At 42.1% G+C, this 22244-nt stretch overlaps 1 protein-coding gene across 11 annotated transcripts in view; it reads right to left on the bottom strand.

Annotated features, from left to right (window-relative positions):
- Nucleotides 1-22244, bottom strand: part of ARVCF (ARVCF delta catenin family member) — a 290531-nt gene that overhangs the window by 24198 nt on the left and 244089 nt on the right. The window lies entirely within an intron of this gene.

The raw sequence follows: 22244 nt of genomic DNA, 5'->3' as shown, positions 1-22244 counted from the left end.
AGAGTTGCTCAAAATTGGCAAATGGATTAGTTCTGTGTGAAGTTCACACTACCAGGAGATGCCAAGTGGATTATCGCTTATTTGCCCACAGAACAGTGACAGTAGAGACAGCAATTTCCATCCTGAATGGGAAACACCTGAGGAATTAACTGGGGCTGATTAGTCATCTCAATCCATACAAACCTCAGTCCCTGTGCTGGGAGTGATGCAGCCGTTCCTGGATTATCTCCTCCACAAACCTATTTGTTTTCATCTTGGCAATGCTGATCCCGTGCCTATACTTAGCTACATTCTGGCAATAACATAAAATACTGCACCGGGTGCCTATCTCTGATACACCAGCTTAATCCCATATTCAGACAACTCTCTTTGGAGCAAGGCTGCCAAATCTATTCCCCTTCACCACCCGTCCATTTAGGATTTATTCTCCCCCTACAGGCATGGGAAATTGTGCACACGTGGATACCGGTCAGATGAGTTCTCCTACTGCTGCAGCAGAAATGTGCTGCTTCATTTTCTATCTACACAGAAACTCTGGGTTGCTGTTTAAAAAGAGAGGCAAATTTCACACGAAGTTGGCTGGCAACGCTGTAGGAAAAATGAAAAAACACCTAACCCTAAGGAAAAACAAGATCACTAAAATTAATTCTTGACAGCTACTCATTCCTGCAGTGTCCACAGACATGTTTCCATTAGTGTGTTGATTTGGACTGCTTTTGAAGCAATTTTCCCACTTACTGCACTTTGATTCCCAACACAAGAGAAGGTGCAGCACCACCTGGACTCCTTTCGGGATGACACTAAACCAAGAGATGCACTCCAGGACCACACCGAGGGAGTACTGACCAGAAATGGAAGGTGAAGGGCTGATATGCTCGCCCTGAGCTACATCCACTGTGCTGGCCGAGCACAAGATGTGACAGCTACCAGCAGGTGGAGCGAGAGGAGCCCGAACTGCAACTTCTCCACAAGGTCAGACACTAACTGACTTTGTAGAACAAAAGGCAGCTCCCTAAGCATGTAGGAAGCTATGAGCAAAAAGAAAAAAATGAAGAAAAAAAAAAAGAAAAAAAGAAAAGAATCATGCCAGTAAAAGAAGTGAACAATTTAATTCTGGAATAAAGAAAAGCTCCACAGATCTTGGATTCCTGCCCTCTGCCGACAATAAGCTGGTAACTTCATTACAGCCTGTGTAGCTCATTGTTTGCAAGTCAAACAGTTGTAAACCAGAGTTCAGTTATTTGGCACAGAAATGTTCTCAGAACATGTAAGCAGCAAATCAGTCCAGTAGTTCAATCCTCCCTTTCCAGGAACGGCTCACCCCACAGTATGGTATTATAGCAGGCTACATGAAAAACCCCATAGAAAGTTGAGGGGAGGCAGCTGGTTACTTTTATAAAAACAGTAATCAGATCCTTAAAAAAACCAACCCATCAGCTTGATTCCATCTGTATGCTGTGCTTCAGCACCCGGTGCACAAAGCAGCTTGAATGCCAACATAAACTTGCAAGATTCTTCTAATTGAAAGGCTTAGCAGTAGTGAAAACGCAGCCACCTCCAACAGAGCCAAATGCTTGGAATAATCGATGGAGAAGGCAGCTTGATGCAGATACACGTAGAATACTGAGTGTCATACAACAAAGGCATAGCAAATTTCTGCAACGAATGAAGAAGAAAGAGGTGGGAAGCTCTGAACAGTCCCTATAGCTTTCGATTCAAGGTACAGTACAAGTCAGGACAGGTATTACGCTTACTGCAGAGATTCAATCATGAATGCAGCATCCACCACCGAGCAGGAGCTCTGAAGACAGACAGAACAGCCTTTGAATAGTATTGAAAAGAACAACCAGAATAATACGGGACACATGAGACTCAAATCAGGCTTGAGGGAATGTTTCAGAGAAGTTTTTCTATTTAAAAAATGAACACCAAAGTGTGTGACCTTTCCAACTAATCTACTAAGTCACACACAAGTTCTAAAATCATGTAAACACTTCCCAGCTTACCACATACTCCCGCAGTGAAAGAAGCAATGGCACTGGCACGCCAGTTAAAAAGGGAAGCAAGCAATCCCCCACCCCAAAGGATGTAACAGGAATGTTACCAGCACTGCCAAGCCAGGAGGTGTGCAAAAAAAGAACACAAGGAGCTACGCTGACTGCAGGGAAGACAGAAAGTCAGCAAGGAAAAGAAATGGGATGGCAAGGCAGTGCAGGAGAAATAAGAATGCCTGGGAAAGCAAACTGTCTGTTGCATTTTCTATTCTTTACATTTCCCAAGCTCCACAAGCTGTCATCAAAGTAACTTCTCTTGGAGACAGAATATGCAATTCAACAAAGAGATGGCTCAATTAAACACAACCCATTTTGACCTTGTGTGAGTTCCAGCACTTCTGTTTTCCTGTGAGCAGACGTTTTAAAGCTAATACGGTCTTGCCTTTCCAAAGGGCCTGCAAGCAGTGTTTCTCCCAACAGTGTTTGACACGCTGCCCAATAACAAAGGCTTTTTTCAAGCATATGCAGCTAAGTCTCTTGGCAACTGGAGATACTCCATTAACAACCTTCTCTCCTCTGTTCACTAATCAGTAGCGAAGGCTCTGGAGGACCAATACTTAATAAGGATCTGAGAGTTGCTGCAGATAACTAGAGCACTACCCAAGCTACTAGTTCAAAAGGGGAATGCACTGTCCCCATGGGCCTGTAACTGATGGGCAAGAAATACCAGGCTGCCAGGATGATGCAGAGAAGGGAGAGTTACTAAAGCTCCCCTAAAAGGCGTGTGTCCACCCTGCCCCTGAAAAAGGGAAAGGAAGCCTGTATGTGAATTGCAGCACATTTAAGCATTTGTGGGTCACCTTTTCCAGTGTTTTTTGTCTGTTTTTGCGAAACACCACTGTTACAAACAACAACGCACACTGGACTTGAAGTTAACATTAAACACTTTAGCTGAATGATTAAAACGGACGGTTCATGTAAATCACTTCCTTTACTCCAGTCCCAGAAGACCCGCACCTGACCTTGGTAACTTTCAGTACGTGAAACGTTAACACTTGCTCTCTTGCCAGCTTCTCTAATCCAAAGTTATTTTCATTTACTTCACAGTGATAACCAAAGGTATTTTCTTCTAAAGGGAACAGGACAATCACGTTATTCCCAAATAAGTCTGTTTTGAAATGGAATTTGTACCTAAAAATCAAACACTACATAACCTTCTCCCCCTCCCTCATACACACAGAACACACGTGGAGTCTCTGCTTTGTAAGCTATGTATCAAACAGGACCTGTTTGGAAGTACAGGTTCCCCTTTGCCCCTAACCAGCTTACCACGGTGTTTGCAAGCTCCCAGAATGCACTCCAGGCCCTGCATCAGCACTGCAAAATCTTAAAATAGGACTTGGTTCAAAATCCTGGCTCACATACGCAAGTGAATAGGAAACTAATTCACAACCAAGGTCTGCCAGCTCTGCAGGGTTTCACAGCACGACATTGCTAGCTGTGCAAGGGTACTGTACTCCTGGCAGCTCAGGCACACCTGAGACCTAAGCTGGGGATGAACACTCACTTGTCTGAAGAAATTCTATGTCTGCAGCAATCGTAGGGGTTGTCCCTCACTCTTGCCCCAACCAATACAGTATTTTAAGACAAAAGAAAGATTAGGCTTATCAGGCTGGCGATCTCACTGACAGTGGATCAATATGTCAGGAGAGCAGCAATGCAAACGTTCCTAGATGGGGGCAAGGCCAGGGAAGCTTCCTCCTGAAGCTTTCAGGTTGGACTCATGCCTCCAACAGCTGATACTAAAAGGACACTGGACACAGTGATGATGTGCATTGCACTGGGGACTTCTTAAACAGACAGCAATTTGGCCCATGCACAGAAGATCAATACCAAGCATGTAATCAATCATGTTATGTTTCCCTGGGATGGAAAACCTGAATTTCCAGATGCTGTCTGCTACATAACAGGAATATTAGAACAACAGTGGACAAGGTTAAATGTGCATGCTTATTCTTTCAGATCTCAGTGCTGCTGCTGCTACTATTGACCATGGGTACTCCTGACACATCTGTTCCTGTCTTTGTGAGAGTCCAGATTTACACGACTGACTTGTTTTCTTCCTCTTCTCTGAAAGGACCCAGATGGTAGTGCTTGGTGACCGCTCACATGCCCCGAGGGGTGTCTCCTTGTGAGTGGCACCAAACAGCTCTGTATTGTCACCCCTCCTTTTCAGCCACAGATAGCTATTGCAAGGGCTGCAGAATCCATGCTAGAAATAAGAACACTGTCCAGCCTGTCTGGCTTTTCTGGCTTCTGGTGTTTGGGCCAGTTACACCAGTAGAAAATGCGGAAGCTCAGGGAGGTGTCAACTTACTGTACTCAGAGTGGCAAGCACAAATCAGGAACACATGGGGATGCCACAATAATCCCCAAAGCCACAGCCCAGCCGAAGATCATTCCCTATTTGCAACTCTGGAAAGACACAGTAATGAGGTGACACTACTGAAAGCCTCACCTGACACACAGAGGTGTGAAAACGGACCTCTCTTCTTAAATGGGGAAAGCTTTTAAATGGAGGAATCTCTAGGCTGGAATTTGCTTACTCTCTGCCTTGGTAGGGCTTGAATTCACTGCTTTTTGGAGCATATTGCAAGCCTTTTCCATTTAGCTAAGCTTTCCCAAAGGAACAAAAGAAATAGAGACACGGCTAGCAAAGCTAATGAGGAACGGGAACTTGAGGAAAATTACTACTTTTCACATTATACAAACAAAAGTGTTTTTACAACTGTAAATTCATGCATACATGCCAGAACATGTGTGTTTTCAGGGACTTTTCCTTAAACTGAAGAGAAACCAAATCTGGGTAAAAAGATTTCCCTTATAAAACCCACACACAGCTCTGTAAAGCATGCTACCACTTTTCTGATCATTGCTGCCATGTAATGCAGCTGAACAGACCTGAGATCTCAGACTCTTTTCACTGCCGTTACTAGTGCAGCTGCCTAATGGTTAGGTTTGAACTTATTGTATAAAATGTGTTTATTAGAGAGATACTGAGTGATTCCCTGAAGTAAAGCCCATTAAAGAAAAAAATCACACCACAGTTATGTCCAGTAATAAAATACAATGTGTTGCTGTTACTATCTTTCCAATAAGATATATCCATAATCTCTCAGGAGACCCCACCTGGAGTACTGTGTTCAGCTGTGGGTCCCCACCGTAAGAAGGACATGGACCTGTTGGAGTGAGTCCACAGGAGGGCCACAAAGATAATCGGAGAGCTGGAGCACCTCTCCTATGAAGACTGCTTGAGAGTACTGGGGTTGTTCAGCCTGGAGAAGAGAAAGCTCTGAGGAGACCTTGTAGCATCTTCCAGTATGTAAAGGGGCCTACAAGAAAGCTACAGAAGGACTCTTTACAACCGTGTGTACTGAAAGGAAAAAGGGAATGGTTTTAAGCTGAAAGAGAGTAGATTTAGATTAGATATTAGGAGAAAATTCTTCACTGTGAGGGCGGTGAGGCACTGGTACAGGCTGGCCAAAGCAGCTGTGGGTGCCCCAATCCTAGCAGTGTTCTGGACGGGGCTCTGAGCAGCCTGGGCTGGTGGAAGGTGTCCCTGCCCAGGGCAGGGGTGTGGAACTAGGTGGTCTTTATGTTCCCTTCCAACACAAACCGTTCTGTGATTCTACGGTACGTACAACAGCCTTATAACACAAAAATATCTCAGAACTGGAGTCATCACTGAAAATCAACAGCACTGTTAAAAGAACTCCTTCCTTTGACTTATGGCTGCCTGGACCTACCATTTTCTTTCCTCTGGTCTTTTGTGTGTGTTTAACTAAGGATCATGTGTTCCAAATGGATCTTTTTTGGCCTCAAGCCCCTGTAAAACTCAGCTTTGCAGTTCCAGATGCCAATCAGTATCTTTGACTCCAGGAAGCTAACGAGCTTTTAGCTTCCTCCCAGCTCAGTAGCAGAAACCCGTCTGCAGAGAAAAGCTTACTGCAAAAGGAATCCTGCATTAGTCCTTGGCTCCAGATGCCACCTAAGTAAATTTATTTTATTAGAAAGATTCTGCCATTATTCAGAACTGTTTAGATGTTGAACAGCTTTATAAACTTACTGTCAGAAAACCCCAGCAAGTAGGGAAGCACAGAAAAGGCAAAGAAACACTACAGAAGACAGCGGCACAGCAAAATAAAAAAAACCCATACATGGTAGTACTTATTTAGTTGAAATATCCACACCCTCAGGCATCAAGTACTAAGTTATGCAAGAAAGGTGGAAAAAGCACAGAAAACTCTTTCTTACCTCTGCAGACCTCCTACACATCTTCTTCCCTGTCTCCAAGAAACAGCACCAAATCCACTGGATGATGAGGCTGAGTATGGTCCCATTAAGTGCCCTCCCCTACTATATGACTTATATTGGACATAGTAGGCCAATAAATCCAAGCTCGTAAGGGGCTGTGGCGAGGAAGAGAGGCCAGGGCTATACAGTGCAAAGCTGTAAGATCCAGCATCAGGTGGGAACCAGCTGTCAGACTGGAGAGCTCTGCGTTCACCCACCCAGAGGTGGTACTGGAGAGCTGGTGCTAAGCAAAGGCAGCAGCCAGTGGGTCCGGCAGCCTGGCTGGTGCCAGCAGGGGCAACTGCACGAAGCGGCCAGTGCTTTGCCTGGATGCAGTGGTCACGCTCCTCCAGAACAATGCCATTTCTCTCCACCACGCCTGTGGTGAGTCAGGGTGTGGGGGGCAACCACAGCACCTTGTGCGATCAGCCCCTCTATGCCTTTGCGTGCTGGGGTGCTGGCACTGAATCTTAACTTGCAAGGCAAAACCAAACCCTCTGTCACTCAGGAATTTACAGAAACAGCATTGCTTTGTCAGCTATGGGACTATGGGGGTTTCCACTGTCTGCACATCAAAACACTGTCCTGCTGCTGAGGGACTTTCTGCTCTGGTTTGAAAGCCCACACACATTCCTGACAAGCCTTTGGATGTATCAGCAATGGGTGCTGCTTAGAGCTACGACAGACAATATTTCCACTTGGGCTGGCACCTGTCAGGTTCTCCCCTTTGCAGCCTGTCTGAGTTTTATCTTCAGTGCCAAGGGAAAAACAACTTCAAGAAAAAAAATAAAATACCTTTCAGAGCTCACACACACTGAACTACAATTGGAACCCCATTTCCCAATTTGAAAATCTTTCTCAGTTACTCATGCTTCACCAAGTCTACTTCCGCTTCTCATGATGATTTTTATATAAGGTCTCATAAATGGTCACAAGCCATTACACAGGTATTATTCATATCAATTGAGTTGCTTGTTAGAGGCCCGTCTGCTTAAGGCAGAGAAAGGCATCAGAACTCCACAGCTCGAATTCCTCGAGTAAGAAGGAAGAATAAATCTGTCTATTCTCCAGGGAGTCTACCCTTATAGAAATGTCAAACACTTCAAAATACTTCCCAGTAGGAAGGAAATATTTGGATATAAACGACTAACCTTTTGGGGGGAAAGGTTATCAGAATCAAAGCTGAGAATAAGCTAGCAGGTCCAGTCTTAGCACAGAGAAATGGAAGGTCAGTGATTCCTAATTGCCAGGACTGACACTGGAAGCTTGTTTGGTCCATTACAAGCAGACTCCTGCAGTCTTGCCTTTATAAGCATTTTATAAGCAAGTGCCATATGGAAAGACTCCCTCATATTATATATCAAATATAATTTATTATTATACCCAACCCAAACACTTCCTCTAATCCTGTTTATGTCCTGAAATTTCTAATTAGTTCTTGCTACAGTTTCCAAAGTCAAAAGTGCATTTCAATTCCTCTCTCCGTTTCATGAAAGCTGCCACACGCACCCAAAGGCAGCCCAGTGCCTCTAATCTGTCTCAATTACAGTCACTATGCTGCTGTCAGACAACTTAAGTATCTCCCAAGCATCCAGGAAAAAGAATGTGATGTTTTCAATGTCAAATAAATGTCAGGCCAGAGTGGAAGCAGCATGAACATAAGTTTTTCTTCAAATTCTCTAACAAAAATGGACCTTGCAGCCCAGGTTTCCAAGGTACAATATTTGGGTACTTATTTCTCGGGGATTTCAGCATAAGCTAGAAACCTTAATGCCTTCAAGAACAGAGATCTTCCACCCATCCTCAAAGCACCGTAACCAGGCAGGGACTACAGATGGTGAGAAGCAAGACAAGATGCTGCTGCTGCTCCTCCCTTGTTTGAATTGGGATGCACTGGGATGTACCATATTGAAGGCATGGAGTGAAGGGGTACTCTCCTCCTGTCTGCCAACCATTCTCTGCAGCTTTTTAGAAAAACAGGAAAGTTTGTATTAAATGTAAACACGTCTGCTGTTTGATGCACTGACTGAGTATCTGATAACCACAGGCAGAATAGAAACAAAAGCAGCTCTGCCCATAGAATTACAGGTTTCCTGGAAATACAAATCTTGCTATTAAACTTAAATGTGGACCAAAATGTGAAATATGACATCATCTGGACAGAAGTAGCTCTCTGAAGCCTTAGCTGACAAAACACACACACATTCTACAACCATAAATAAATCTATTTCCAAGTTAAAAAAAAAATAAAGAAAAAGAAGAAAGATCAGGGCCTCAGCAGGTAGCAAGGAATGAGACAGCTAAAACTAATAGAGGAAACACAAGAGACATTTTTCAAGAGGCAACTGGGGAACATTACGCAGCATCCAACTACAGCCTGGTCCCATCTTTACCACCCTACAGGAACGGCCCCCATTCACAAACCACCAGAAAGCCATAGGAGAAATTTTACAACACAGCCACAGCAGATACTACCTCAAAGCAACTCTGACAGCTTCTTTGAAACCACCTCATTGCTGTTCAAACTGAAAAGATCCCTAACCCAACAGCCGCTTTGTTTAGGACAGTTTTCAATTTCAATGCAGCTTTCTTATGGTAATATTATGCAATTAAAAATTGAGCTTAAAACTGCCCATGTAGAAGATTCTAAGCAGAAGCTGACATTTACTGTGGAGGTTTTTCATGCCTATAGAAAACTCTGAAAAGGTCAGCATAAGTGTAAACAAGGTGAGATACTTCCTCAAGAGTATCAGTATTTCCATCATGTTACAACCTACACCCATTTCTAATCACTCACATATGCAAGGCAGTGTTAGGAATGCCCTGATGGCTTCTCATGGGCCGTCTGAGTCCTTTGCTGGATCTAGCAATAGGCCTCCAGACTGCAGCCAGAGGAGTGGCACCAAATTTTAAGTGTTAGATTGAAGATGAGATCCAGCCAAACAGAAAACTGCCAGTGCAGTTTCGCTTCGATGGGTTTAACCTCAGCGTTGCTTTCAGCGAGCAGGTATGCAGGATTTGGAAAGGACCTGCTTGTTAGGATTTAACTACTAAGCAAAACCTTGCAGAACTGCTCAAATCAAAGTCATGCAAGCCTTTACAAAGCCTGAAGTTTCAGACACCAGCACTAACCTGAAGGAAAGTATTCTCCTGAAAGCAGTGCTCATGTAATTGAATAAATGGGATTAGGTCTCGTGCTCCTAACACCCCTACTTTCACATCCTTTAAGAAATCTCTAACACACTGCAATGCAACTAACACCTCAGTTGTCCTTGACATTTCTCATCTCTCCTCTTGCACACCTGCAAGTTGCCTTTTGCGCTCTGCAGTGATCACTAGAACGTTTTATGGCTCAATGCGCAAAGTATCCCCAAAAGGGGAGCGGGAAACTTGTATTTGCAAGGAATGCAGACTTCCAATTTCCAAAGTGTTTAAAGGTCATTGGGGACACTCCAGCTAAGGCAGATCCTTTCTCTAGATCTTATTCCTGTCCCCTCACATTCTGAATGAGTCTTTGGAGATGCTTTTCTTGGTCATGATTTTTAAGCTCTCAGCAGGACAAGATCCAGTTATATGCTCAGTCATGATTACAGATTTGCTGGTTGCAATTTCAGAGGTCTCAAAACAGAAGTAATTAGATAAATATTCTTCCTGGCTTTGTACGAAAGGGACAAGAAGAACTGACATTTCCAAAAGGAGTGGGCTTGCTACCTGGCTTGTCAGCATGAGCCAGCAAGAAAGATACTGCTTTAGGAGTCAGGAAACCTCAACTCTGTTCCCAGCTCTGCCACTGAAATGCTGTGTAACGGCACAATTCACTTCAGCAGTCTGTATCCCCCTTCCCCCTCCCACGCTATTTCTGTCTTGCCTGTCTAGACTCGGCCTGTTCAAGTAGACTGTCACAGTGTGTCAGGTATGTACACTTCACTGAGGCTACTGGTAAAAAAAGAATATGAAGTTGCTCTAAGTGTCTCCTACAAAAACAATATATTCAGTAAAGTAAGGAGACTGCAAGGTGCGCAAAACATGACTGAACTGGATATGAGGTGGAAGGATTGCTCTTTGCATATCTTCATTCCAGATAAGCCTGGACCATGGTCTATTCCTAAACAGACAAAAATTCATGCTATTACAGACTTCTGGGTTCCTGTATGACCCAGACACAGCTGAAACTAATGGCCTGAGAGGGCTGAAATAAAAACGCTCTCCTCCCTACCACACACTGATCAACATTCACACCCATCACCTGAAAACACCTGGGTCAGCAATCAAGCTCTCAGTGGGTTCAGAGCAATGAACAGTTGGATTGACATTGCTTTCTAAACCATGCAGAAGTAAGATTCCCCCTGCCTCCAGTTGACAGGTAAATTTAAGTGTCTGCTTTACAATGTAAAATGCCTGCCTCTCAGTTCAAGGTCATTTTTCTTCTATCCACAGTTTGAGGTAGATGGCACATTAAGTCATATCATTCCCCTGTCATGTAGCAGAAGGGGGGAGCTTTTAAGCCTGTGCAGAGCACTCAGGGTTATAGAAATAAATATGACTTTATATAGCAGCTTTCATATTTGAGATATCTGAAAGTGGTTTACAAAGTAATGAGTCAGATAATAGGACTGCAGCAGCTGTGTAGGTAAACGCACTAGAAATTAATGCTGAGAAAACAGAAGTCTTAATTTTTTTATTCTCTTTATTTGCCTTTCTGCAAAACACAACTGCAGCTTCAGTCTGACTAATGAGCATCACTGAATTCTGCAATTTAGAATGCACAGGTTATTTGACATTCCAGTTTATTTTAATTTTCAGATTAACTCCATGATTAAAGCTCTCCATTAACGATAATAAATACTGTTCAAGCAAAAGTAGAAAAAATGTGAGACACCTTACTGCACATACCTCCCCTGTCTTGGCTGCGTTATAAGGAAGGCCTCCTTGCCTGATCTCTAGTACCTCAATTTGCAATTAGTTCTTCATCACACAATGATTTCATTTTTATTCCCCTTTCTCTCCCCCATCGTTAGCTGTTATAAGCAGACCCTCAAAGATTGATTAACATAGTGTTGTGAGGATTCCATGGTTTACTGTGCTGCCCCCAGGGAAAGTATGTATTTCAAGTAAAAACGTATCTGTCTTTTTAAAAAGCCATATGTGTTTGTGTGTGTGTAGAGATCACCCCCACCCCCCCAATAAAAAAAAAATCAATTAATCTGAGATCTACCAATTAAGATGCATTTTGCATATATGCTCCCTTGCCAGGTTCCACAGGCAAATAAACGGGCACTCTCTACTAGCTGTCATGCATTAAGTTGTTTTAGAAAAGGCTTTTCCCTAAAAAATGTGCTTTTTTTTTCCAGACAGGCTTCTTTTGGCTGACTTAATAATCAGTTAATAAAACTTTCAACTAAGTTGAGAGTGTGGGAGGTCACTTGGGCCAGCTTCCTGCTCAAAGCCCAATTTGCTCAATTTTGACCAAGTTATTTACACCTTTGTCCAGTCAGGTCTTGAAATCCTTCAGTGACAGAGAACCCTTCAAAACCTCTCTGAGGAACCTGTTCCAGTACTTAATTATGGGGCATTAGCCTGCACTTTTGCAAGCAGAATAATCCCAGATGGGACAGCCAGAGTATCCCAGACAGACACTTTAAGTAGGATTTGAGAGATGTATGTCTAGCATTGAGTTTTGAAAGCATCTGAGTCACAGAGGCCTCTGAGAAAGCTATCCACATTCCTATTACTCCTAAAGGCACAGCCTTCATAACACTCACCCGGAGCTATAACTACTTCCTTTACTTATGCACACACTATTTGTGGAAAATTGGCAGGGGATTTAAATCAACATTACACCATTTTTCTGCCTCAGCTGTTCTGAAACTTTCTGCTGTTCTCTTAACTTGTCAAGTAGCTTCGTCAGCAGAACTTTGCTGTGGTACTTTTGATGGACACTAGAGACAACCATAACTTTGTGCAACAAGGTTTTTGTAATTGAGTTTGACATGAAATTTAATCTCTAAATTCTGACAGAAGCGGAGTTCCTCTTCCTTGCGCTTCACAATAATACTGGCTAGGCACTCAGGACAACTTCTGATTTGCACCCCTCTTCAAAGTATCATTTTCTACCCTTATGCTAAGAGGGTGGAAAAAAGTCTGAGCTTTCATTGAAATTGTTTCTTAACTGAAACAGAGTACGTGGCATGGCAGAAGTCTGATGTAACGCCAGCGATGGACAGATGGAAGGATGGATCGGGTTTTTGACTGCAGTGACTAAGTCCCAAGACTGAGGCGGTTACACTCACAATATCCTCAGGGTAAGCACCTCCCCACCAACTCTGGCTTTTACTCCTGGCAAACTTTCTTGGCACATCCTCATTTTATACACAGTCCTTAACCAGCATCTGTACAATGAGCTATGCTCTGTAATAATAGGCATTCTACTTTAGAGTAACAATTAGAATTGCTTGTAGAACAGAGATGCTGAATGAGACATACAAAAATATATCCACAAACCGAAGGGTGGGGAAACATGAGTGTTAACCATTCTTAGCTGGGGCAAACAGTACAGGGAAGGCTGTGAGAAGAAAAATATGACTGACAACTATCACCTTCTAACATTAACCATTTTATCATCAGAAATGTTAGCCAAGTATAAAGGACACGGAAATCCAATCAGTGGTTGAAGGGTTAAGATTCTGCTTTGCCAGAGAGCACACATCGCTAAAACTAAAGTGAGTGTTGTAGATGGGATATAAAACTTGCCAAGGTCTGGAATTAGGTATTGCTTTCTGTATATACCTGGCTGTACAGAGCATCATAAATAATACAGTTGAACTTCTCCATAAAAATACACAGTAAGTATAATATGCATAGCAAGAATACAAAGCAATTCATTGTATTAAATATTTTCAAAATACTCTCTGCAACATGAATGCCTCAGTCCAATCAGACAACATCCCACTGGGACAAGTCACTACCATCTACCTTTAACGGAAACTGTGGTTTTATTTCCTTTTTCTGTCACTGTGGTGCTAGCAGCAGTTGTGATACACAATACTTTGGCAGAATGTTGCTGTTTTTACAAACATATCATGTACGTTCCATCTGTGCTGGTTATCATAGCAGCAGTGAAAATACCAGCAATTATCCTAGTGAAGGCAGTGGAAGTAGCAGACACTTCATGAGTTCAGTATAGCCCTGGCATCTGAACGCCATTAACTTGCCTAAGGCCACTCAGCAAGTCACTAGCAATGCTGGAATGTGAAAATGAGGCTTTCTTACTTCCAGCTCTGTCTTTTGCTGAAGCTCCAAATCACTCCATCTCCTTAGTAGCTGCTGTAATTACCATGGTGCTTGAGTGGAGTTCCTGCTGTTTAGTTTTTCATAGGCTACTTTATTATGCAAGTATATATAGGCTGTTCTAGTTTAAGATGTTACAACCACATGCATAAGTCTCATTTTCTGTGCGTTTATAACTTGGTCACAAATTCACATCAAGTTGGAAAGGGAATTTACCACCTGGGATTCTTGTCTTCTGAAGATCCTGCTAGTTATTATAATAGATCTATATCCTTGGGTGTCAGCAGGAGCTGGGAACTGACTACTGGAGTTATTTTATAGTCCCATGAGATCCACAGGTGAGAGGACCTAAAGGTGAAGACAAGATAGATACTCCCTATCCAAGTGCCAGCTTTTCACCTCCATGCACTGAGGAAGACTGAACATTCAAGAACGTAAGAGAAGGATAAAGAGGAGAAATTTTTGTGGACGTTAGCTCAGTATTTCCAGGATAAGCAGAGTACCTTAGAGGCGAGTCAGGTTTTTCTCATTCAGAAGGAAGATTTCGAAACAATTCAGAAAGGAAGTTATATTCCTAACTCATCTTGCCTGCCACCTCTAGCTGTTAAGACAGGGGTAGAACACAAAGGTACAGAGGAGCTCTAGGGAAATTAAAACAGAGCCAAGAAGTGATGGACAAGAACAACCACCTTATGACTTCATGAAGAGCTTCATGTTCCCAACTCTGTATAGAGCTAAACGAAATTCTCATACCTTACAGTCGCTCCTCCTGCCTCCCCATCCCAGCAGTTGTTCCCCACTGCTCCCTCAGCTTAAACTTCAAAGCTACATAACCTAAACCTGAAAAAGATATTCCCGCTACAAAGTGTCCGTATTGGGGATGGGGAGGCATTTGTGGCATTTAAGTATCACAGTTGAAATTTCTTCTCCAGTTTACATGGGTTATATATCCTCCATGTAGCAGAACTCCTAAAGTCCCCAACCCAAACATTCCTGACACCAATTTCCCTTAACTGGGCAATTTATAGGATAGTCTAGTCACACAAACATCATGCTTCCACTTATTACAGCTGCAGGAGCTTTTCTGTTCCACAGATGCCATTCCACCTCTGCCAGGAGTCTAGCCTGTCTCATCTGTAAATACAGTTTTTGCCTGGATGTCCCTACAGACAAAGCAAGGTTCTGGAAAGCACAGCTCAGAGCTACCAAGTCAAGGCATTCTCAGAAAGGAGAGAGCAATGATTTGACAAACATGGTAGCAATTACCAGAACACAAAGCGAAAACTATTCCTCACATTCCTGAGCTGACAGATAACACCAGCATAAAAGCTGGTCCTGTAACCGCCTCAAATTCCTCTCACATGATTTGCTGGAATAACTAAACCCCACCCAGCAGAGTTGTGAGACTCTTAGAAGCACTACTGTACACAGTTACTGTGTAGGGTTTCAGTTGTATCATTAGTATTTCTCCCAGAAAAGTATTTATTCCCTTACAGTCTCCTAAGAAACAATGTTGTAGGCTAGAATCATCTTAACAAGCAAAAAGAATTCAGAAAGGTCATATGCACTTGAAAAAAGCAAGGCTGCACTGCAAGTCCTCCAACATTTGAGTATTCCTGCAAAAATAACTAATACAAACATAAAATATTAAATACCTACATGGATCCAAGTGATCACACCCACCAATGATGACAGTAAAACTACAGATTAGACATGCATCTTCTACCCCAAGACAATGCTGATCCTGACAATACACGCATATGTCAGTGGAAAACAAAGGTACCTGGTGACTGACAAACACTGCCATACCGAGGTAACTACTGAACTACAAACAGCACTTAAGCCACCTGCATGGCAAGAGAGCCACAAGGATGTAACTCTTGAACAAAACCACATTTGGCCTAGAAATGACCAGTAATAAACAAGCAGACACTCCATGATGTTCAGTGATGTAACTTACATCCCTCTACAAAGGTTTGCTGACTCCTACACAGAGCACTTTGTTTTACTGAATCCAGACTCCAGCAATACAAAACCAGACCTGTGCCTTTCACATGCCTGCCAAAGTTCTGTTAGGGCAGCATGCACCAAGATAAATGCCCAAAATATTTTTGTCTGGTTGCTGCTGTTTAACACTTTGCATGACAATCTCTCACCACTGGTACCTGTGGGTAAGAGATCTTAATGTGGGGAAAATCTGCTGCTTTAACTGTTCAGCTAATTAAAAACAGGCAGCAAGAGTTGTTTTGGTTTTTTAAACCTTATGTCACTGAGTTATGCAGAAGGAAACAGAGGCTGTTCCATGGACAACATCCGTCAAAGGCCAAGTAAGCGGTTCAAGGCTTACTACTTGCACAAAAGCAACAAGGAAGGAATAACTCTTAAAACTGCTAAAGATTTATTTTATGCAACATCTGTGCAGCAAGGTGAGCTTATCACAAGACAAGATGGTGAATCACTAACTACTAGGCCTGCTTTAGCAGCGAAGTCCAGCAGCTCTGCATGGGTATGACAGAACTAGCATAAAGACCCTACTGATCCTGGCAACAAGCAGCAGGAACTAAGGATAACTAGTGACAGGGAACATCAAGGACAATGAAGCAGTGTTCAACAGGTTTCAAGACCCTTCTACATGTTCCTTGTCCTGCTTGTTGGCCTACATAAAACTTCTCAAGCTAGAACTGCAAAACATTTCTGATCAGGTACAATCCTACAGCAAGTTTCCTTTTAGGTACCCTGCAGTATGTACTGGGACTAGGACTAAGACAGAAGTCAAAATCCCCACCTTCTCATCTCTGCAGGTGAGTCACCCCTACCCAATACTGCTCACCTCACCTTGAGTTTGCAGAGCACTTGTGTTGTCTGTGAACTCTATAAAAAAGAACAACACTCCTACTGGAAGGATCTTCTGTTTTAAGGAAGTTTTATCAAGCTAACTGCTAGTGACAGAATTTTGCACTCCATTTAAAATCCATGGTAAGTAACCATTAAACCCTCTCCACATCTGACTGGTGCAAGAAGTGCACACATTAAAACACAGAAGATGTCACAAGCTGTCAATACAGGCCAAACCTCTTACAGGGTTAGGCCAGTTTGCTTGAAATGAAAATAATCATTGTTCTGTAATACACTTGGTATTAGTTCAAATTGCTTGAGTTGTCATGTTAAGAACATCAAGAAGCTATTTCAGACTCATTCTTTTAATTGGAAGAAAATATGTGAGGGCAGAAACAAGAAAAAGACGTAATAGTACCCCTGGATCTCCAATTTATGTTGCAGCTGCATCTCCCCATACGATTTTTCAAACCTTTCAGTTTCAGCCCTAAACTTACAATTTATGTTCTACATAAACAGATCTAACAGATCCCTAAAGATCACAAATCAGAGTTTCCACCTGTAGATCACAGCTGAGCGGGCCAGGAAGCAACCAACTGCCACATTTCAACCCAGCTTTGAACAAACAAGCGGCTCAACATCAGAATTGCAGATCATGACAATAAAAGCAGAGTATTCCAGAACAATTAGTAGTCAGCTACAGAGAGACTGTGTTTGCAATAACCCACAGGTGCCTGTTCTGAAATCCTCACAGATGTTGGGAAAAAGAATGAGAATTTACAGGTACCGGGCTGGAGAAAGTTTGGCAAGGGCAGGCTCCATATGGGAATTCTCCTATTCAAGGCAATAAATCTTCTCTGACTGAAAGCACCAGAACACAGACAAGGAATCTTTCAGTGCTTTGTAAATTATGAAAAACACACGGGACTAAAATGAACACTCTGCTCAGTAAAGCAAGAGAAGTAAGAGATACTTAATAATTCTGATTGGAATTCTCAACGTGAATGAGATACTTAAAAGATGGTAATATAAAAATGTGTTGCTCTCACAGAGAAGATCTCAGTCAGTCCATTTCCACTGGCTGGCACAGGAGGGGTGTGGACGGTACCATTAATCAATCAGTTCTACTCACTTATTCACAATATGACAATCAAAATTAATGATTGAAGGGCGCTGGAAAGGGCAGGTGAGTGCTTGAGTCAACTTACAATGATTTAAAGAAAGCATATTAAAACAGCAGTGAAATGAGAACAGCAGGTAATCTTAGTTACAACCCTAAAGCCAGAGTAAAGCTTTAGTGAATTTTTTCACTCCCCCCAACTACATTGCCTTTAACTGAAGACAAATTGTCAGCATTTTTGTAATGTACTAAGTTAAAGTCATTACCCTGACAGTGCCAGGAAGTCTAATTTCCTGTAGCAGTACCACAAAGATTTATAAGTGAATTTAAACACTCACCTTCTGGAATAGAAAATCCATCATCAGCATCAGGCTACATGGAAAGCGACTGAGGATTTCAGACAACGGAGAAAGAAGAATTTCACCTGCTGACAAGTTCACCCAAAATCTCATTCCCTGCCTACATAGGCTGCTGACCAGGGTAAGTGTACACACAAAGCTGAGCATTCAGACAAATTCAGCTCTTCTGTGAGGTCCCTACTGCAACAAAATAGACTTGTTCAACTAGAAGCAGCTTTAGGACTAGTTCAGCATTTCTGCTCGACTCTCTCCTAAGCTTATGTTCGCGCTAAAATGGAAGTAAGATTAGATAATCACAATGGAAAGATAGATGAATAACCACTTCAGTAACTGATTTAAAGGAGAGAATGAGTTAGCTCATCTACTAGGCTGAAACATACCTGCACGTCTCCTTATGGCTGAAAACTTTCAACCCCCTAATGATATGAACTGAAATCATAGTTGAACTTCAACACCCAAAGCACCTTAACACATCTACTTTTATGCCATTAGATTTATATGTGTGTAAACAAGAAGCCATGAGATCTGCTTAAACCAAATAGCAAAGAGGTCTGGATTTAATTAGTAATAACCTGCTGATTCCATATAAAAAACTGTTTTGCTCTTCTGGACTTTCTTCTCCCACATTCCAGCACTGATGAACAGAGGCAGACAATCCAACACTTTCACATCACGAAGATTAAATGTTACAACCTTTATAACATCTTCAGAGGGCTGACACATATCAATGCTGATTCTTTTCAGAAAACCTTATCGCACAGTCTGCCATCTGAGACACTGCTTTCCACTGCACAGATATGATTAATCCTGATCTTCCCCACAATGCACGAGCCTCCTGTCACTATTCCTGCTCAGAAATAAGGACTCTGCGAACACAGCAAAGGGATTGTACTGTGCTATGTTATTTAATGTGTACACAGGAGATATCCACATTCACACTGTAGTAGTGCAGAAGAGAACACGTTGCAGAGGAGACAGTCAATGCTGCTACCCGTGACCTACTTTATATTGGGGAAGGGATTTCAGCAACACTCCCCCCACCAAAAGCAGCAATTTTTGAAAGTACTAAATTTAGCAAGGTCCCGAGGACAGCTTCATAATTTTTTGTCAGTGCTGTCCTGTTCTCATATGGCTCTACGCCAGCTCTTATAATTTCTCCCCAAAATGTATCCTCTCTCTCTGATTGTCAGAAAAAAATATGCTCCTTTCAACAAAGAGGAAGCAAGAAGCTTCTCTTCCACAATCTTTCCTCATGAGGACAGCAGTACTCTGGACACTGCCAGAGCATATATATATTTTTTTTTAGTATCAGATGAGACAGCTTCTGAAAGCACTGCAAGTTCTCCCATCTGATATTATCCAGTTTACCACAGATAACAGCCCTGAATTAGGAGCTTTCCCCTGCCAGAATGCCTAGCACATAAAATTATTAAAGGCTTAGAAATGGTTTCAGGGCTGCTCAAATGGTGCGCTGCAGTAAAATCTGATTTCCATTAAAAAACCAAGAGCAATCAAAAGAAAAGGAGACTCTAGTTCATCACTTTGAAAAAAAGAATTGCCTTCATTCATTCATTCCTCTCCAGGACAAACAATTCCAGGGGAAAAAAAAAACAACAAACCAAAAAACCCACCACAAAACCCTAGCATTTAAACTGGGTAGTAACTCAGAAAACCTTTTGGACTGTTCAGGATCTGAACATGTTCCTCAGCTGTCTTGAACAAAGACTGAGGAAACCTCTGCCTCCCACACAGACACCCACCAGCCCCCACCCCCAAACTAAAAACGACAGGAGCTTCTGTTTTTATGCTGTTCGGCTACAGGATAGGCAGAGATTCCTGCAATTAAAGTAATTTAGAGACTAAAGAAAGTTTCGAGAGATGATAGAAAATAGGTCTGAACTGGTTCATGCTTCTAGTTTGTGTTTGTTCAAGTGATCATAAGCACACAATCAATTAAGCTCAGTGACTGTACCTGAGATTATTTTGTAACAAAATCATGATGTCAGGTTCTTGAAACCTCATCTTTAGATCCACCTGATAAGCACCATGGATGCTGACTAAGATTACAAGAAACTTAACAACACTGCATCCCAATATTTGTTAACTACCGCAACGTTAATTTGCTGTGTCACATGAGCAAACCTTATTACTGCAGTTTCATTTGCCCACAAAGATTCCAGCTGAAAACTCACTTTAATATGGCTTTAATAATACATGAAAGAGATTAATCTATAATTGTTGATTTTTGAAATAGCACTTCATTGTGTCACTCAAACTGAGTGCTTTTGATCATTAAAACTTGCATGATTTTTCAATCTTCGGAATGAGGTTCTGTTTCAGCTGAGAACTAATCTCATCAGAGCCAATTATACTCTGTGGCATAGATCTGACCGGAGCTTTTAAGGGTTTTAAAACCACAATTTTATTTTTCTTACTGAAATTCTTACTGAATTTCTGTAATTACTGAACAATTCAAAGTCCTAGCAATGTTGTTAGAACCTTTAGTATCCAGGAACCCTCATGTAAACCAGATGCTTAGCAGTAAACTACTATTAAAAAAAAGTGAACAAAAATAGATCACAATTCATTTTTTACTCCTAGCACAAAAGTGAATAGTTTTTCACACCTTTTTCCATGCCAAAGGGGCTCTTTCACAATGCTGTGTGATTAACCTCCTGACCTAAACTAGCATGAGATATGTAGTCTATTCAACTTAGATCAAATGAGGGCATCTCAAAATTGTTGAACAGAATCTCTTCATGAGTGTGTGATTTCTAGCAGTTGAACACGATAGTGAGCTGTGTAAGCTCAGACAGATCCATCTCCCATCAGATACGCCACAACACTTGCACCACTAACAGAGCCATGTGAAAGATTTTTATCTTAAAGTTATGGAAGTTCTATTTCTTTGCAGAAATCCTCGATTTCCATCATTCCCCTTTAGTGGCACCTACATTCTGATCACATGTAGGAATGAATGAAAGTGCTGAAGCCCTCACTATATTTTGTTTCCTTCTTTTTCTGCAACCTTAAGATGTCTCCTTGCTCTGCAATGTAATCAACGCCCAGCCCTGAACTGCTGGCATGGAAGTGAAGGCTGGTTGGGAGAAATTTCCTGCTGTTCTCCAAACAGGATGGCATTGCACCTTCTAAGAAGTGCCTCAGTATCTTCTGCAATAATGCACCACATGAAAAATTGTGTTTAAACATTAGCCTAGAAACTGTACCCATTGTAAAGGCTATCTGTAAACTGATCCATCTATATATTAGGATTAGTTTACGTATCATCAGAGCTTCACTGCCCATGAATTTAAATGAGAATGCAGCACTTTATAATTCTTAAACCATTACTATGAGTACATGTCTAAGGATGTTAGATAGGGCCTCTGCTGCTGCCCTTAGTTAACAGTAAGGAAACTGAAGCACAACTGAGTTGACTGAATCAAGATCTCTGAAGTAGCGTAACTCAGATATCCCAAGTCCAAGAATCTCCACTGAGTCACACTGTCTCTTTATACTCTCTGAAATTGTACAAGCAATGCAGAAAGAGTTTAAGATTTTCCTTCTGAAGAATACTCAGGTAGTTCTGGGTACTCACAGATCACTAAGGTGACACTGTTATGGGAGAGCTTTTCCTGCAAGGCTCTGTTAACAGGGTGGCACCTGTGGTACTGCAGCAGTTGCCATGACAATGGCTGAATCTTTGCAATGACATTGCACTTCAAATGAAAACTGGTGCAAGTCTCAAACCACTGTCCAATGCTGCAAGAAGTCTGATGAGATCCCAAATCACCTCCTAACCTGCAATTAAAGAGAGTACCATGCATGCAGGAAGGGAATACAGATTGTTTGTGAAAGGCTTCACCTCTGTCAGAGCTGAAATACCAAAGTGCAATGCAGAAGAGTTTTCTGTGAACCTCCAAATTTTGGAAAACTACAACTACTACTCACTACAGACAGGGAGGAATACCGTATTCAGAAGACTGCCAGCAAAGACAAAAAAAATTGAACTCATTCCCTGCCATTACTCTCCAATTTGTCAGAACAATGAAGAACTACAGAGGTGCCAGGGAAGGGAAAAGGTTAGTGACACGTACACTCACCTAATGCATTTCACACCTCCTCACATTCGCAGCTAGGGCTGGTGATTTGCAAATGGGAGTTGTAAAGGAAGAGAGTATGCACTCACCCCTCTACGGAGTTACAATCTCCTAACTGCAAATGAGATGGATTTCTACAGGATTCCACCAGTTCAGCAGCTTTATATAAAAGCTGGTTATATCCACTATTGAGAAC

This window comes from Falco punctatus, assembly GCF_963210335.1.
Source record: "Falco punctatus genome assembly, chromosome: 1".
In the NCBI taxonomy this organism is placed as follows: Eukaryota; Metazoa; Chordata; class Aves; order Falconiformes; family Falconidae; genus Falco; species Falco punctatus.
This window is presented reverse-complemented; position numbering and strand designations above follow the sequence as displayed.